This window comes from Ascaphus truei, chromosome 3, assembly GCF_040206685.1.
Source record: "Ascaphus truei isolate aAscTru1 chromosome 3, aAscTru1.hap1, whole genome shotgun sequence".
In the NCBI taxonomy this organism is placed as follows: Eukaryota; Metazoa; Chordata; class Amphibia; order Anura; family Ascaphidae; genus Ascaphus; species Ascaphus truei.
The window spans coordinates 327,098,201-327,110,998 of record NC_134485.1 but is presented as its reverse complement, the minus strand read 5'-3'; the positions used below and the strand labels follow the sequence as shown (position 1 = coordinate 327,110,998).

Here is a 12,798-nt window from a genome sequence, read left to right as displayed (position 1 = left end):
TCAGATAAGCGAGGACACTGTATGTGTGTGTGTGTTTTTTCTCTTTATATACGCCTGGATGCTAATGCATCTCCTGACCCTCCGTCTCTGCAATTATACCCACCGACTTTTCTCAAGCGCGTCGTACCTTTCACCATTGTGTCCAGTATTGTTGGGGAAGCCCCCTGGCCACCCTAATTGTGACATGTACCTCCAGTGCTCCAATACTAGGAAGCTCACTAACATTGTTCCGTCCTGTCCATTCAACTCAACGTAGCTTCACCCTCCCCCTAACTTCCAGTAAACCACTGTGTAAACCGCCCTCTTACCACTAACACTCTTCCACGTAGGCCTAGCCGAGGACCTTCTGCTACCTGCTTGTGACTATTTCATTGAAGTTTCACAGTAAGCTAAATGCAATTCGTCACACTGATTTTACTGTGACTGTAAGGTTAATATATATATATATATATATATATATATATATATATATATATATATATATAAATGGTACAGATGTTTTCAATGCTTGCTCAATGTTAAGTCTTTTTAAATATGGCAAAAATTGCATTATAATAGTTATAAGTTGAGTATAAGTAATAATTGATAAGAACGTCCAAAAAGCAGCATCACACAAAAGCCTTCAGCATCTGCAGACGTTGATAGAAAGAGCCATGCAAGATAAACGTTGCCTGAAATCAATTGTGAAGGGCCCCAGGGACATTAGTTTGAGAGCTTCTCTATAGTCCGCCTCACATACAGCTCTAATGGGCACTGGCTGCCTCCTTTGTATAAAGCACAGGTAACAGAGGTTGCGCTACATTCATTTTCTATGGACTAAAAATACTCCTCTGAAATTCTGAAAAATGGGAGGAAACTCTAGATCAGGGGGGCTCAACTGCAATCCTCAAGCCCCCCAAACAGGTCAGGTTTTTAGGATATCCCAGCTTCAGCACAGGTGACTTAATCAGAGGCTCAGTCAAAGACTGCGCCTCTGATTAAGTCGCACCCCTACTCTAGACAATCCAGCACCCCCATTAGCGTGAGTGATTATTACATTATCCAAAAAAGCGAATGGACAAATCCCTCCCCACCGTGTATTACAGGCTTAAAGCTGGCTTTGTTATCCATTGTGATAAAATAATAATATGCTTTCAGTGAACTTTGAAAAGGTTCTAAAAAGTGTATTAAAAAAAATGGGGCATCTATCTGAATTCAATCAGGCACATCACAGTGCTAACGAGGAAAATGCTCAAGAGAGCTTTCTCTTTGTTTCTTCTATCAATTATAAGTTTGTATATTGCTGTATAAATGTTATATACTATCTTAATATGTTCACAAAATGTTATACTTACGTTCCTTATTTACTTATCTAATTTCTTTGTTGTTCCTAGATCATGCCTTCATTATTCTGTTTATCTGTTCACGCTTGATTACATGTAGTGATGGAAATAATTGATAATAAAAAGATGGAGAAAACAAAATACTCCTCTAAACATTTTGAAGGCGTATTTTTATGTAAAAAGGAGTATAGCTAAAGATTAATATATATACAGTGTGTGTGTGTGTGTGTTCATACCCACACAAACATATACATATACATATATATATACACATATATATATATATATATATATATATATATATATATATATATATATATATATATATATATACACATATATATATATATAAATATATATATATATATATATATATATATATATACATACATACACAACGCCGGAGGGTTCACCGCAGGAGACTGGGCGCTTGCAGCCTCTACTGAGGCAGAACTGCCACCTCGCTGATCTCCGAGATTGCGCCTCAAAATGCATTGTGTGGTGCTGCACAACACTGCCTCCCTGGGGGGTTGTGGGGTCTCTGTTCTGTAGGTTTCACGGAAGACAGCATAAAAAGGGATCTATGTATCAAGGCAATCCAGGAGTTCAATTGTTGCAAAAAGAGGGGTTGTAATTATGTGCCAATATGTCATGGTCAGAGTAACAAACAAAAAGGAGTGGGTTATAGACCTGTCTAGCGGGATAATGTCTACATCTCACCTATATTGTGTGCAAACGCAAGTGAGAAACCCATGCACAGCAGCACCCCAAAGTGAAAATAAGTAGCAATTTTATTACATAAAGATACAATCACCAACTTTTTTTACTAGCAAAACAGGGGTCTTCCTCAGGGCTGCCCTGAGAGACACCCATTGTGTGGGTGCAACGTTGCCAATGAGTTAAGGAGCTTCGCTCCAAATTTGGTTTATTGGCCCCTTCCATTTGAAAAGTGTCAACTCTCACGGACATGGCACTCATTACCTTTTGCATCTGTTTGTGCATATGTGCCCTTATTTGTATTTGTATGTAATTATCAAATCTCTGTACCCATTTGCACCGTCCTGCGGAATTTGTTGGCGCTTTACAAATGGATAATAAATGGGTGAATTAGGGAGGAGTTACATGATAAACATACTGTATTATATAGTGGGATGTATCAAATTGTGCTCCTCTGTACATCATCATTTCCACCTTACACTGTGTCAACAACTCTGCCAAGTGTAAGAGTGTGAGTAAGTGCAGTCTAGGGCATTTGGTTGCGGCCGTTTTGCCACCACTCACCTCGCCGCCGGCCGTTTCGCCATCAAGATAAAGGTAAGCCCCTAACTTTACCCTTTACCCTAAAAACTGCTAATCTTAACCCCTCTACTAACGCAACCCCCTACCCTAAAAACCTTAAACCCCTACCCTAAAAACCTTTACCCCTTAGGCCTCGGGCATGGTCAGCACTTAGGCGCTGACCCGTGTTGAAGCGCGCTCTCGCTTACCAGTGAGAACCTGCAGCCGTAATGACAGCGGCTTTAGCAGGGGCTCGCGCACGCTTCTGCAAGCATGCGGAAGCGTAGGTCTTATACAAATTTTAGATTTCGCACTCATGGGAGCACAGGGCCGGTCACGTGAGCGGTTCGCACAATGAGGGCGAACCAGCTCTGTGACGTCACTGGCCCACCCCCCGACAGCACGCTAACCAAGGCCAGGGAAAGCACCCGCTTTCCCTCAGCGCGCCTCCGCACGGCTGCTGCAACCCTGGACGCAGCCTTACCCTAATACCCTACACTAAAAAAAACAATTCTTACCCTAACTGCTAAAAATCCTTAAATTAACTTTAACAAAAATCAGAACCCAAGCAACGCACCAGAGGTGGAGTGGGCAATGAGATAGAGCCCCCAGATAACATGCCCTCACTGATTAAAGAGTATATCGCTGAAAGTATATGGAGTAACCGTGGTTAGCCAGTGCAAGGTTTGCATTGGTATGAATGTTGGACATTGGTAGAACGTCCCTGACAATGAAGGTGAGCACCAGTAGGACAGTACTAAAAATAAGTTTACTGGTGTTCTATAGACTAGATTAAAATACATGGGACACAAATAACATAAGAAACAAAGAAGTCCAGAGCAACATCCAATGTGACAGAAATACACAGTGAAATACCTATATATCTCTTGAAAAAAGGGTCATTTAGTTAACCCTTTGGCCAAAGCGTGTAAGCCTGCGAGCCACTTTCAAGGCATGACCATAATATCGCAGGTCCTAACACTAACTGATTAAAATCCTTATTTACCTCTATAATTAGGGGAAGGATGGTCCTGGCATTGAACCTGTCGCAACCAGCTGCATGAAAAGAAAGCCTGTTTACTTGGACAGTGGGGAGGGGCAAGCTTTAAACCCTGGGCGGGAGGAGCCACTAACCTCCAAAACAGCTGAGACCCAATTCTTGGGTCCTCACTTTTGAGAATGCGTAACTCATTTCTTGGAAGCTGTGATAATTTCAATATGCATTATTATTATTATTATCATAATAAGTGCCACCATATCCTGCAGGGCTGTCCAATAGTGGAAGTACAGACCCACAGAATGAACTACAAAATACGGATAAATGAATGCAGACCAATACAATAGGTACTGAAGGCTTACAACATAGAGGGAATAAGGAGCACAGTTGAAACAAAAGGTGTAAATGGCTGCTCATTGTGAACCTGAGTATGCCCCAGGATTGGAGTTTGGAGGTGTGGATGTGACGGGGTGTCAGATAGGCTTCCTTAAAAAAAAAGTGAGTTTTCAGGGAGCTTTTCAATTCTGAAATCTGGGGGGAGAATCTGATGGTGATTACAGGGTATTGCAGAGATAGTGTGGAGCATGGAAGGTCTTGTAGGTGTGAGTGAGAGGAGGTTTTGAGAGAGGAGAAGCATAGGGGAGTATGGAAGGCTTTGTATGTCAGAGCTGGGATATTACATTTAATTCTAGAGAATTTGGGAAGCCAGAGCAGCAGGTGAAGAGCAACGAGTGAGCAGATGAGTCTGGCAGCAGCAGTTTGGATGGGTTGGAGTGGGGACAGTCAGATTAAGGGAATGCCAATTAGAAGCAGAAGGAGGTTGCAGTAGTTAACGCAGGACAGAATGAGGGAATTAACTTGTTGGTTGCGCCTTGAGTGAGAAAAGAGTGTACCCTACAGTAGCAATATTTTGTAGGCGGAGGCAGCAAGACTTAGTGAGGGACTATAGTAATGACTTACACAGCTCTCAACTACACTCCCACCCCCTTAAATCACAGCCCTCACCCCCAAATATATACCTAAACGCCCTCTACGTTCTGCTCACAACATCCACCTTTCCTCCTGCCTTATTACTGCCGATTGTCCAGTTTAAGTGCAATACATGCCTGCTTTATCCAGTTAGAGTGTATCTATTAACCTTCTAGCTCAGAATACACACTTTAATACACAGAATTGCACTATTTGTGGTTTTTTCTACCCAACATGTGGTTCCTGGGAGTTGCGCTCCAATCTTTCCAGCTGTGTTCCTGTGAGACCTTGTGGAGGGTCTTTTGCACCCCAGAAACTGCCAAAGGGGTTGTATTTCATATATTTATTTATATTTGTATTACTGTACTATTTTTCCTGTATATATTATTTTTACTTCCTATAAATTGATGCGCTTTGTGTTTGTTTGTTTTCCTCCTGGCTTATTACCTCATCTCACTCCCACCTGCAAAACTTCTCCGTACTGCCCCTCACTCTGGAATTCCCTACCACGCACCACCAGACTCTCCCCCAGCTTTAAGATATTTAAAAACTCTCTGAAAACTCACCTTTTCAATGAAGCCTATGTGACATATCTTTAATATCCAACTCCGTTCCGCTGTGTAATTGGATTCACCTGCCTTGTCTCCATCAGCCAACCGCAGCCATGCATACTAGGGAGTATGCTTCCTCCTCATTGGCCTGTCCTTCCTATATATGCTCAGCCTGCCCTCTGTGACATTGGCTGAGCATAACCTTGTTTATGTGCGCTGTGTTCACTGCAGTCCTGCCTCCTGTCTGAGCCTTTCCTGTCTTGTCCTATGTTGCCTACCTTGTTTGTTCTTTGGATTCCGCACTTCTCCGCTCCTGACCCGGCTTACCAACAACGATCCGTACCTCTCCACTCCTGACCCCGGCTTACCCACGACGATCCACACCTCTTCAATCCCGACCTTGGCTAAAGTACCTGCAATGATCCGTACCTCTTCAATCCTGACTTCGGCAAGTATCACTGACAATCCTGACCTCTCCTACCCCGACCCGGCTACCTCGACCTATCTACACTCCAGTCTCGGCCTCGCGGCTGTGGGTTGGCATTTATCAAATACCCACCCTGCCTCGCGGTCATGCCTTGCTTGTGGTGAGCGCATCGTTACTGTATGCTCAGCCCAACAAACATGGAGCCCGATGAGGGGGGGCGAGTCTTGAGCATGCACGCCAGCATGTTTTGAAGATTGAGAAATATTTAGAGCAGAACGACCGACGCATGGACTTATTACAATAGAATCTCCTGTCTCTCACGGTCCGGGCGCAAGCCCTTCCTCCTGCCCTTTCGGGTCCTGCTGCCACCAAGTCTACACTATGCCTATGAGGTGGGCGTTTTCTGTGTTGTCCAGGTGTTATGTTTGATCCCCTTATTCAATAAAGGAAATCTTTTTTGCCACCATGAGCCTCCTCCACTATTTTTAGGCAGTGCACTGCCTTTGTTCACCCACCTTCTACTTATGCCTATGAGCCTGACATCCGAACCCCGACTTCCGACACCAAATCGTTATGCGGGAGATCCCCACGGATGCCGAGGGTTTCTTAATCAATGCTTTATTCAGTTCGAAATTATGCCTTCTCGTTTTCCTCCTCAAAGATCCAAGGTGGCGTATATCATTTCGCTACTCACAAATAATGCACTGGCCTGGGCTTCCCCCATCTGGCCTTTGTGGATTCCGGGTCGGGAGGTAATTTTGTCGATCAAAGTTTCGCCGAAAGGAATAAGATTACCCTCGTTTGCAAGAGATGCCTGGTGGGATTGAAAGCCATTGATGGCCGACCTGTGCAACCAGCATTTATCTCCCTACAGACCATCCTCCTTCGTCTTCATACTGGCGAGGATCATACAGAGGAGATCCAGTTGGATGCCATCCACACCCCTTCGGTGGACGTGATTCTTGGTCTTCCATGGCTGCAACTTCACAATCTATGCATCGATTGGTTTGGCAAGGATCCTGTACTGTGGAGCCCCCTCTGTTCCAAGAACTGTATGGTTTTCTCCAAAAGTATCTGTGGGGTCACCGCTCCCAAAGAAGTAAAGGTAAAATTGCCTGAGGTCTACGCCAAATTTCGCGACTTATTTGATAAAGCCAGATCTGAGGTTTTACCCCCGCATCGTCCTATCGATTGTCCAATTGATTTTCTTCCTGGCTCGATACCTCCCAGGGGAACTTCTTATCCACTTTCTCTGCCCAAGATTAAATCTATGAGGGAGTATATCCATGAAAATTTACAAAGGGTTTTTTATTCGTAAATCTTCATTGGTGCAGGTTTCTTTTTTGTGAAGAAAAAAGACGGATCACTACGACACTGTATTGACGACTATAGAGGTCTTGGCAAGATCACCGTTAAAAACCGCTATCCATTCTAGAACTCTTCGATCGCCTCCAAGGAGCCAACATCTTTACTAAATTGGATCTTCGTTGGGCATACAATTTGGTAAGGATTCGCCAAGGCGACAAATGGAAAACGGCTTTCAATACCGTGACGGCCACTATGAATACCTCGTCATGCCCTTCGGTCTCTGTAACGCCCATACCGTCTTCCACGACTTTGTTAATGAGACTTTCAGAGATCTGCTCAATCAATTTGTGGTCATTTATCTGGACGACATAATAATCTTTTCTAAATCCTCACAGGAACATGTCAGCCATGTTAAACAGGTACTTCTACGCCTACGGGAAAACCATTTGTTTGCCAACCTGGAAAAGTGTCACTTCCATCAAACTTCCACTGCCTTCCTGGGATATATCAGTTCCAACACGGGTCTCACCATGGATCCAGCTAAGGTAAAGGAGATTCTGGATTTGCCTCGTCCCACTACCCTCAAGGCTGTTCAGTGCTTCCTGAGGTTTTCGAATTATTACCGCAGGTTTATTCAAAATGTCTCCTCAGCAGTAGCCCCCATCACAGCTCTAACTAAGAAAGGTGCGGACCCAGCCTCATGGTCGCCGGCAGCTAATCAAGCTTTTGATCACCTGAAGACTGCCTTCGTTTCTGCACCCATCCTTATCAATCCGGATCCCAAGTTACTGTTCACCTTGGAGGTAGATGCGTCGGACGTTGGAGCCGGTGCTATTCTCCCTCAGAGGTAGAACCCTCAAGCCAGACTCCATCCCTTTGCCTTTTTTTCTAAAAAAACATTTCTCCAGCGGAACAAAATGATGACATCGGTAACCGGGAACTCCTAGCAATCAAATTAGCTCTGGAGGAATGGAGAAATCTGTTGGAAGGTACGGAGAACTGCATCACTATTCTCACAGACCACAAGAATTTGCTCTATATCAAGGGTGCTCGACCCTTAGGGGCTCGTCAAGCCAGGTGGTCACTGTTTCTTTTCACAATTCAATTTTATTATCTCCTTTCTTCCGGATTCTAAAAATACCAAAGCCGATGCTCTCTCCTGCCAGTTCCTGGTAGACAACAAAACTGAGGATCAGCAGAAACCTATTCTTCCCGCCAAATATATTTTTTCTGCCAACACGTTTGATCCTTTGAAAGACATTATACAAAAGCAATCTCACATTCCGGAGGATCTCATAGTGCCTGATGGTTGATTGTTTACCCCACCACCTCATCGGAGGAAGGTTCTTGAATGGGGTCACTCTTCTAAGCTTTCAGGATATCCAGGTACTAGAAGGACCACTCATCTCATGGAGCGGACCTTTTGGTGGCCCGGTATGCAAAAGGACATCAAAGAATTTGTTGCCGTATGCCCGACATGTGCTCGGAATAAGACTCCATGGAATAAACCACCAGGACTCCTTCGACCACTTCCCATCCCGGACTGTCCATGGACACACTTGTCCATGGACTTCATAGTCGAACTGCCAGTAACTAAAGGGGTGAACACCATCTTAGTTGTGGTAGATCGCTTTTCTAAGCAGTATCATTTTATTCAATTAAAAGGCCTCCCCAATTCTCCCAAATTGGCAGACAAATTTATCAAAGAAATCTTTCGCCTCCACGGGGTACCATTGGTCGTAGTTTCCGAGTTCATATCCAAGTTCTGGCGCTCCTTCTGCCAGCAACTAGGAATAGCGCTACATTTTTCTTCAGGGTATCATTCCTAAACCAACGGCAAGACCGAGCAAACCAATCAGACCCTGGAGCAATATATCCAGTGTTTCGTTTCTGATACTCAGGACGACTGGTCTGTGCTCCTTCCTTGGGTCGAATTTGTGCATAACAATTTGTGCAACGAATCAACCACAGAGTCGCCCTTCTTCATTAATTATGGATTTTCACCCATTACCTCTACCCATCTCCACTTCCACTTCCGGGGTACCAGCAGCAGACGACAGAATCAATAGCCTACAAAAGCTGTGGAGAAGGATTCAAGAGAACCTCAAGATGGCAACTACCAGGAGACAAGGTGTGGTTGTCATCTAAAAATATCAAACTCAAGGTCCCCACTCTGAAACTGGCACCTAGATTTATAGGACCATTCGCTGTTACGGAGAAAGTCAACACGGTCGCTTACCAGCTATGTCTCCCACCGTCTATGAGAATACCTTCAATATTTCATGTCTCCCTCCTGAAGCTGGTTACCCTGAACTCTCATTCTTCCAACTCGTATTTGCCTCCTCCTCCTTGCCTCATACAAGCCCTACAGAAGTACAACGTACAATCTATCCTGGATTCCAGGTCCTCCAGAGTATCAACCCAGTACCTGGTGCACTGGAAGGGCTTCGGACCCAAAGAAAGGTCTTGAATTCCTCATCATCGGATCCATGCACCCAGACTCCTCAGTCTCTTCCATCAGATACCCAGACAAGCCTTCCTGGAGTCGCCCAGAGGTTGCTGCTGAAGGGGGGGGGGGGGTAGTACAGTAAGGATCCGTCATCCGCGCTCCCAGCTTACCCAGACCCACCATCGGGGGTCCTGCCTCTGCTGCCTCCTGCAGCACATCTTGCAAACCAGTCATTACCAGCATACCTTCTAGGGTCGCACGCGGACTTCACTCGTCACTAAATGCCGTTCCCCACTGGTCCCTCCTCTAGGCTTCACTCGCGCGCTCGCGTCACCATTGCACAGCACGCACCCGCTATGCGTGGCATCCGTGCACGCTCGCAGTCTCCTCTGTTCCACTGTGTAATTGGGTTCACATGCCTTGTCTCCATCAGCCAACCACAGCCATGCATACTAGGGAGTGTGCTTCCTCCTCATTGGTCTGTTCTTCCTATATATGCTCAGCCATTGGCTGAGCATAACCTTGTTTATGTGCGCTGTGTTCACTGCAGTCCTGCCTCCTGTCTGAGCCTTGCCTGTCTTGTCCTGTGTTGCCTGACCTTGCTTGTTCTTTGGATTCCGCACTTCTCCGCTCCTGACCCGGCTTACTAACGACGATCCGTGCCTCTCCGCTCCTGACCCCGGCTTACCCACGACGATCTGCACCTCTCCAATCCCGACCTTGGCTAAAGTACCTGCAACGATCCGTACCTCTCCAATCCAGATGTCGGCAAGTAACACTGACCATCCTGACCTCTCCAACCTCGACCCGGCTACTTTGACCTATCTACACTCCAGACGCTCCCACACGGCTGTGGGTTGGCGTTTATCAAATCCCCACCTCGACCTCGCGGTCACGTTGTGGTGAGCGCATCGTTACACTATCAGACTGCGCCATAGTCCAACCTGTGCCACACCTTATTCTACAATGAGCAGCCACCTTCCCTTCTGTTTCAACATTGTCTTTCATTCCCTGTAGAGTCTTAGCTCTCATGAGCAGGGGCTCTATCACCTATTTGTATCTGTTTGTGCATATCTGTCCTCACTTGTATGTTACTGTTTATGTAATATACATCACTCTGTTCCCCATTGTGCCGCGCTGCGGAATATGTTGGTGCCTTACAAATAAACGATATTAATAGTAATGTCAGTGGTAGGCAACATGTGCGGCCCATCAGCCCTCAAAAGGGCTGCACATTACCCACCCTGAGGTGGAGAGAGGGAGAGCGGGCTGCTGGGACAGCCAGAGGTTGGGATCACAGGTGAAGCCCCTATGGGTTGCATGCTCCCCAATGGCTGACTGTTGACCACCAATGGACTATGTCCTTCTGAAGATGTGAAAGGGTTGATGATATTGTATTGCAGGAGGTATGATATTGAAAACAGAAATGAATCTAAATAAATGCATAAGATTAACTATGCTGTTCATTGTTAGCTCTAATTTGCTTGTGTCTTGAGAACCAAGCTCCTTGTTGATTGGTCCTTCTACCACTGCTCTTCCTGTGTCCGCTATACTGTAGCAATATGTGTGTATAAATGGAAATATATATATATAGCAAAAGGAACCCTATGGCATTCACTCTTGTTATTCACTGTTACCTCACAGCAGTGCTTTTCAACCTTTTTTTGGTTAATGAACCCTAGAATTAGATTGTGAAATTCTGGGGAACCCCTACCTCTCCCCCCCATCCCGCCCCTCTCTTCTCCCTGTCCGTCCCTCTCTTCCCACTCTCACACTCCCGCCTCTCTCTGTCCTCCCATATGCTCTCTTCCCCTCTCCCCTTACACTCCCTCTCTGTTCTCACCTTACACTCTCCCCCTCTCTTCTCCCCTTATATACACCCCTTCTCTCTCCTCCCCTTACACACACCTTTGAGCAGCTTGCCAGTCCGCAGCTCCCTCCTCCTGTCAGCCGGAAGTTGAACACGACTTCTGGCTCCGACAGGAGCCGGGAGAGAAAGGATAGCAGTGACCGGGCAGCTGCTGCTAAGCTAGGGAGCCGCCGGGTAACTGCTACGTGGGGTACCACCGGGTCTGGGATAGCTGGAAGAATTGTCCCAGCTCTCCCTCCTGGCGGTCGCGGAACTCAGCTTCGCAATGTCTCCTCTGCGCAGCTCCTGCTCTTCCAGATGTAGTGGAGAGAGGTGTGTGTCCAACTGGGGGGGAGAGACACACAATGGGGAAGGCAGGGGTAAGGAACCATTGAGGGGAGAGAGACCGAGATTAGGGAGAGAGAAAGACTGGGGCGAAGGACAGAGAGACTTTGGGGAGGGGGGATTCGAGACAGAGACTGGGAGGAGGGGGAGAGAGAATGGGAAAAGGGGAGAGAGAAAGTGGATGCGGGAGGGGGATAGTGAAAAAGACTGGGGGAAAAGAGAGAAAGGGGGGGAGAAGGGGAGTGATAAAGAGACTGGAGAGAGAGGAAGAGATAAATTGACTGGAAAGGGGGAGAGAGATCATTGGGAAAGAGAGAAATTATGGAGGGGGATAAAGACATTGAGGGGAAGTTGAGAGACTGGCGGGAGGGGGGAAGAGAGAGACTGGGGAGGATAGAGAGACGGGCGGGAGGAGAGAGAGACTGGGGAGGGTTAGAGAGACTGGGAGAGGAAGGGAGAAAGACTGGGGGAGAGAGAAAGACGTGGGAGGGGAGAGAGACTGGGGGAGGGAAATAGAGAGAAAGGGAGGAGGGAAAGAGACGAGGGAGAGAGACTGGGGGAGGGAAATAGAGAGAGAAACCAGGGGGAGGCTAATAGAGAAAGAGACTGGGGAGAGGGGGAGAGAGACTGGGGGAAGCGGGAGAGAGACTGGGTGTCACGATAGTGCTGCCCGCAGACCAGACCCGTCCCAAGACTGAGGTGGAAAGTATAATACCACGCACCCGCAGCAGAGGGGCGTGTCCGGAGTGTGGTAGTAGTTGCCAGGCCAGGAGTCTTTAGTAAGGGAACCAAAGGTACTTGCCGTGTCCGGAGGTAGAAGAATCGTGCTGATTGCCGTAGCCGGGGATGGAGGGTGCCAGAGGTCCGGGAGGTAGAGGAGAGAGCCGAGATTGAAGGGCGGAGAGAGACTGCGTCGTGAGGAGTAAGCCGGGGTCCAGAGCCAGAGGAGGAGTAGAAAGCCAAGCCGGGTCAAACCTGAAGAATACGAAGAACAAGAGCACACACGAATACTAGCCCAACTAGCAGAAGCTATGCAGAGCAATGATTCCCAGGGAGAACAGGGGTAATATACTTGGAGGGACCAATCAGGGAAGGAGGCAGAGCGGGGGGGGGGGGGTACCGTGGAGCGCCTTGTGACTGGTGCAGGCTGTGATCCTTGCCTGTGATCAGCTGTGGAGTGTGAGAGCAGGAGCGGGGCTGCAGCTGTACATGGGAGGGCATGGCTAGAAGGGCGGAGGAGTGAATAAATTACTGCCGGAGGCGCGCACTGTGTAAGATCCTCCTGCGCGTGCCCTGCCAAATG

The 12,798-nt window shown here is 47.0% G+C and overlaps 1 protein-coding gene across 1 annotated transcript in view; it reads right to left on the bottom strand.

Moving 5' to 3' along the window:
* GDF11 (growth differentiation factor 11) overlaps positions 1 to 12,798 on the bottom strand; it is a 132,511-nt gene that overhangs the window by 27,453 nt on the left and 92,260 nt on the right. The gene's annotated exons all lie outside the window — the stretch shown is intronic.